The sequence below is a fragment of the Psittacula echo genome (assembly GCF_963264785.1).
Source record: "Psittacula echo genome assembly, chromosome: 3".
Lineage (NCBI taxonomy): Eukaryota > Metazoa > Chordata > Aves > Psittaciformes > Psittacidae > Psittacula > Psittacula echo.
In genome coordinates this window covers 18,978,712-18,985,188 of record NC_137736.1, presented here as the reverse complement: position 1 = coordinate 18,985,188, position 6,477 = coordinate 18,978,712, and positions in this window count along the sequence as shown.

Here is a 6,477-nt window from a genome sequence, read left to right as displayed (position 1 = left end):
CAGCTGTAGCTTCACATTCCTTTCCCATCAGAATGCCTTTGAATCACTCTAACCCAGCTCCTTCTCAGGAGTTGATAGCATAGGATAGGGAGTATGTTTGTATCCTCCTACCTACAGATCCATGGTGGCTACCTGCAGAGTTTGTTAACCCTTACCATAAGCTGGACAGACAAGTGGAGAAACCTGATACCTCAGCTATAGGAGCTGACAGTAAATACCCCAAGCAGAATGAGATAGAGGAAGAGAAAAATAAATGATTGCAGGACATCACTTGGGGGCAACTGAAAAGTAACAACTTGAATATGTGTGCTTGTAACATAGCTATTATTAGAGGCTGTGATTTTGTGTATAAAACCACCTGTATTTACTAGCCAGTTACTAATGAGAAACTATACCTTGTATTGTGTGGATTTGTTACTTGTAAAAGATGTTAGAATATGCAAATTTGCAGCAGCTGCTAGAAAATGCTAAGATAAAAACTAGAAAGATTCTAATACAATGGTAGTGTTATAAAGCAGGTAATGGAACAAATTAAGAGGGTGAAAAAAAAAAAAAAAAAAAAAGCCGTCTTCAACATGCTGCACAAGAAGCTGCACCAGTAGACCTGGACGAGAGCCTGAACATTTGGACTCTTATCAACCACAAACCTTGAAAGAAGTGAAAGGGACAAGTTGGGAAGAACCAGAGAAAGAACATCGGGTGGAACCGAAGAGAGAACAGCAAGATAATTTCTGAGGACTGTATGCTTAAGACATGATAAAGAATGTGTAGTCAAGGGGAAGTGAAAGTTTCGATATAATGAGTAGTGATGGCAAAGAACTATCTTTAGAAATAATTGGTCAAGCAAAAGTGCGTGGACAGTAATGTGATTAGCTGAGAAAGTGCGTGATCAATAAGATTGTTTCGTGATGGAAAAGTACCAAAGGAACTAACCACTACTAACCGCTAGGCAGAATACTATAAAAGCCTGTAAGCTCACTCAATAAGGGATTTTGTTTGTAGCCAGAAACGGAGTCTGTGCCTTAGTTGCCACAGGATCGGGCCTGGCAGGGGGTGCCGTCCCATATAAAGTCCCATATAATTGCCCATGTACAGTAGGTATCTTAGGCATGTTTATCCCTAATAGCACTATGGTAATATACAAAAGAGGATTGTGTTCTTGAAGGTCAAAGCATGCTTTTCATTTGAGCTGTGATGACAAAGTAAATTTTTGGAACATGGGTGAAATAACAGCTGCCTCATTTTTAGCTCCCAAAGTAGCTAGAGCTCAAGCTTTAGCAACATTAAATAAACTAGGCTGTTGGCTTGCAAGACAGACAAATGCTACTTCACTTGCTATAAGCGGACTTTTAACTGATGTCGATAGTATTCGTCATGCCACTTTACAGAATAGAGCAGCAATAGATTTTTTGTTGTTGGCACAAGGACATGGTTGCGCAGAGTTTGAAGGGATGTGCTGTATGAATTTGTCAGATCATTCGGAATCAATCTATAAAAGTATAAAACAATTGAAAGAAGGGGTCAAGCGACTAATGAAAGATGATGGTTTGGATTGGTTGACAAAACTCTTTAGAGGATGGGGAATTTCTGGATGGCTTAAAGATTTGCTTATGCAAGGTGCAACTATATTATGTGCGGTAGTCTTATTCGTATTAATAGCAAGTTGTATGCTGCGATGTGTGATATCAATGCTTAAGAAAAGTGTAGCATCCGTCTGGCTTGCTCAAAAAGAAAAAGGGGGAATTGTGGAGGCATGGTTAGCAAGCAAAGGTCATGTTCCCATGTCTGAGCTTAATTAAGCACAGATTCTGTGAAAGTGAGAAAAAATACCAGTTGTGTACAGTTGCCGACAGTGGAAAAACCCTGGAAGTTAACCAATAGAGATAGAAGACCAGCCGGCCAACCTTGTAGCTAAAAATTGTCTGTGAACTAGGAGCAGAGACCTTGAGAGGAGGATGTGTATATGAGCAGGGGAAAATCACCAAAATGCACCTGGAATGTACCCAATACTGTGTATATCAACCAATCACTACGGGAAGCTGTGTGTACGTGGCAGTTTGACACTATATATACCCATTATTTGAGCACAATAAACAGATCACTTTTATCAATCATATTGATTGTGCATGCGTTCCCTTCGTGCGCGACGACAGGTTTTATTGTTTTCTATTTAGCCTCCCTCTCTGTAACTCCTAGAGGAATTGTAGACACTGTTTAGGGTGCAAAGATGTGCATTCCTGCAAAAAATACCCCACCCAACATGCTCATTTTGCAACAGTAAAAGAAGAACATGAGAAGGAAAAAACAGGCTCTATTTGTAAAAGTATTGGGTGTCTGTTATGTTACTTTTTCCTCTGAGAGTTGGGAGAAGTTGTGATTGGCAGATAGTGCTGCATTTATATTTACTCTGGTTAAACAGAAATGCAGTGGTTCTTTCAAAACTCAGAGCTGGCAGCAGCACAGTATTTGCATATGGTACTTGAAAAGTTGCTAGTTATTCTTCATAGAATCATAGAACACCAGCTTGGAAGGGAGCTCGAGGATCATCTGGTCCAACCTCTCTAAGCAAAACATGACCTAGACAAGATGTCCCAGCGCCCTGTCCAACTGAATATTAGTGTTGTGGTTTAAGCCCAACCAGTAACTCAGAACCACACAGCCGCTTGCTCACTCCCCCTTCTTCCTCCCCCTGCTCCCACAGGGATGAGAAGGAGAACTGAAAGAATGTAACTCCCAGGACTGAGATAAGAAAAGTCCAGTAACTAAGGTATAACACAAACTACTACTACTACCACCAATAATAATAATGAGAAGGGAAATAACAAGAGAAGAGAATACAGCTGCTCACCACCCACCAACCGATACCCAGCCCAACCTGAGCAGCGATCTAACTCTTCCGGGTAACTCCCCTAAGTTTATATACTGGGCATGACGTGCTGTGGTATGGAATACTCCTTTGGCTAGTCTGGGTCAGGTGTCCGGTTTCTGCTTCCTCCTGGCTTCCCCTCCTCACGGGCGGAACATGAGACTGAAAAAGTCCTTGGTCAGAGTAAACATCACTTAGCAACAACTAAAAACATTGGTGTTATCAGCGTTGTTCCCAGGCTGAAAGTTAAAAACACAGCACTGCACCAGCTACTAAGAAAGAGAAAAATGACTGATACTGCTGAATCCAGGACAACTAGAAATGTTCAAAACTGGGGAATCTACCACTTCCCTGGGGCGATAATTCCAGTGGCTGATTATTCTTATTGTGAAAGATTTTCTTCTCATATCCAGATGGAATCTCCCCAGGAGTAACCTGGGCAAATTCTCCCTCATCATTTCCATGTGATTCCTTGTAAAAAGAGAGTCTCCATCATTGTAGACACCCTTTAAATGCTAGAACATGATGATAAGGTCTCCCCTGAGTGTTCTTTTCTCAAGGCTGAACAAACACAGTTCTCTCTGCCTTTCCTCACCTGGCAGGCTTTCCAGCCCTTTAAACATGTTTGTGGCTCTTATCTGGGCCTTCTCCAGCCTGTCGCCATCTCTTTGGTATAGTGGGTACCAAGACTGAACACAGTATTCCAGGTGAGGGCTGACAAGTGCTGGGTGGGATAATGACTTCTTTATCTCTGCTCCTTATGCTCTTGTTGACCCAAATGATTCAATTAAGAAAAAAGTCTTGGACCCACTGCAATAACTCATCATTAGCATCCTTTTGCATTTTTTGCCAGGATAAGTGCTCTGAGGAAACCTGAAAATGCAAATGGATGCTAATGATGAGTTATTCCAGAGACGACCTGATGCTAAGAAACAACCTGAACCACAAGTATTCTTTATAACCTTGATATATTTAAAAAAAAAAAAGTCCATAAAATTAAAGCAATTGTTTTTTGTGTCTCTCCCTCCTATATTCCTCCCCCATTTCTTGGAATATTGGCAAAATTAGTTTAGCAGCTATTACTGTACAGAGACAAGAGCCAAGGTAACACTGATCTCTAGTCTGACCAGCATCAGTGTTTATTGTAAGAGGACTCTGATATTTGAAGAAGTCTGTGTAAAATCGTTACCTGTAAGGCAGGAAAGTAATATCACCCCTTGGCTATAGTACAGTTTTGGCTTATGTAAATGAATCATGAATTTCCCTTCTTTTGACTAGGGTTTGTGGTTTGACTGTTTGTGGTTAATGTCTAGACATGTATTAGACAGATTTTGCGCACAAGGGTAGATAAGGCTGCCACAGTGGCTGGAAGAAACACAAAGAGCAGCAGTATACGCAGTAACAGTGCATATCATAGTGACCTCATAGTAGCCTTCTAGTATCTGAAGGGGGCCTACAAGAGAGGGACTCTTCATCAAGGGACTATAGCGACAGGACAAGAGGTAATGGGTTTAAACTTAAACAGGGAAGTCTAGGTTAGATATAAGGAAGAAGTTCTTTACTGTGAGGGTGGTGAGGCACTGGAACAGGCTGCCCAATGAAGTGGTGAACGCTCCAGCCCTGGCAGTGATCAAGGCCAGGTTGGACAGAGCCTTGGTCTAGGGTGAGATGTCCCTGCCCATTGCAGGGGGTTGGAAGTAGATGATCTTAATGTCCTTTCCAACCCAAACCATTGTGTGATTCTATGATTTTACGTACCTCACTAGCAATATGGAGCACTGCAGAACAGCAGGCCAGGCTGTGCACCGGAGAGGTTTTTGCACTGTCCCACCAAGCCCGGGGCAGGGCAATGCCTGTGAGCCCTGATCACCCACCCGCCAGTGGGCTGCAGGCCACACCAGCAGAGCTGCGGTACCGAGCGGCGGTGAGCCATGGCTGCCCAGCGGCACACTTGCCCCTCACCGGCACCCCGGGCCTGGGCGGGCACAGGCTGAGGTAAATCGCGGGGGTCGCTGCTCTCAGTCTGAGACAGGGGGAAACTTCGGCATTCGCTGCCTCAACGCTGCTGTGACCAGCTCGATGACAGGCTGGCCCCGCTTTGCAAACGCCGGGCTGTCACGAAGCCCGTTATCCGCCTCGCGTTTATCTAACGCTGTTTTCAGGGGACTTCTCATTTGTGCCTGTTACGAGCTCTCAGGCACGGCTGTGTAAAGAGCGCGTTCCGGCGTGGCAAACCATCCCAGCCCGCACCTGCGGGCTGCTTCTCTCAGCTCGAGGCCTGTACCACCTCCCGCTGCGGGCAACTGCATGGCTGCGCCGGGCGGGAGGGCAGGGTCTAGCCTTCCTCCGTGAGGGAGAGAAATGTGTTACTATGGCGGCTCGTTGGTCTAGGGGTATGATTCTCGCTTAGGGTGCGAGAGGTCCCGGGTTCAAATCCCGGACGAGCCCAGGCTGTTGGTTTTTTTTTTGTTTTTTTTTTTTCGCTTCCTCTATTTCTGCCCCTAGTGATGCGCCCGGTCCCCTCTCCCCCTCTCCGCTGTGCTTCAGGCACAGCGCGGACCCCAGCCACATCGAAGAGACACGGGCATGACTCGCAAAGAGGCATTTCCTTTTCAATGCAAGGAAAGGGTCACCCCTACCACTATAACGCCCCCGACGAGACAGAGCTGTGCGTTGCCCGGTTTACCCGCGCTCAATCCTGTTACCCCCGGCGGCTCTTAACTCCTCACAAACCGGCTGAGCCGCCGCAGCTACTGAGTTTGCCGCTCTTCCCCGGCACCAGCGCCCACTCTCCCACCGCACGCGGGCCAGAAGCGCAGAGGCATGAAAACGCTGAGGGGCACTGCGGCACCAAAATAAGAAGCGCTAACGCGCCCTTTTTCCGGCGGGCTCGTCCGGGATTTGAACCCGGGACCTCTCGCACCCGAAGCGAGAATCATACCCCTAGACCAACGAGCCGCTCTGTCGCTTACTCCCCAGCTCAGCACTTCACTCTCTTCCCGCCTCCTACTGCCCAGTGCCTCTGTGGGCCTGCCCTTCCCCGATTCTCAATGGTTCTGCCCACCGCTTTGGAAGACACCATTCTTCTCCCTAACAGTGCAGGTTGCTGCAATTTCCTTCCCCCCACCCCTAGAGGGCAACCGTTGGCATCACCCTTTCTTCTACCCGTAAGCTCTGCTTGGCAGAGGCGATTCCAAGTTCCCAGGGCCGCAGGAGCGGCCGCCGCGGTGCTTTTACGAGTCTCGGAGGAATACCCGCACCCCCCTCCAGCCTCCGCTTCGCGCTCGCAGCCGTCGCGCTTGGTGGGCAGTGGCAGGCACGACCAGTGGATTGGAAGCAGGGCGAGCTCATTCTCAGCGAATGGGAAAGGGGGACAATGGGGTACACACATACTTCTCCCCCCACCAGCTTCGGTTCATCTCGGCCCGCGCTGTGCCGAGCATTTAGGCACCGCGCCCCCTCGAGGTGTGAGAATGGCGGGTTCCGCTCTGCTCGCTGGGGCGGGAGGTAACGGCCTTGGGCTCCTGGGGGAAGTGCCTCAGCAGCTGGGAGCGTGTTTCTCATGTGTTGTGGCCCAGAGGAGGCAGTAGCGTTCCCTTTGCTTTCTGAAC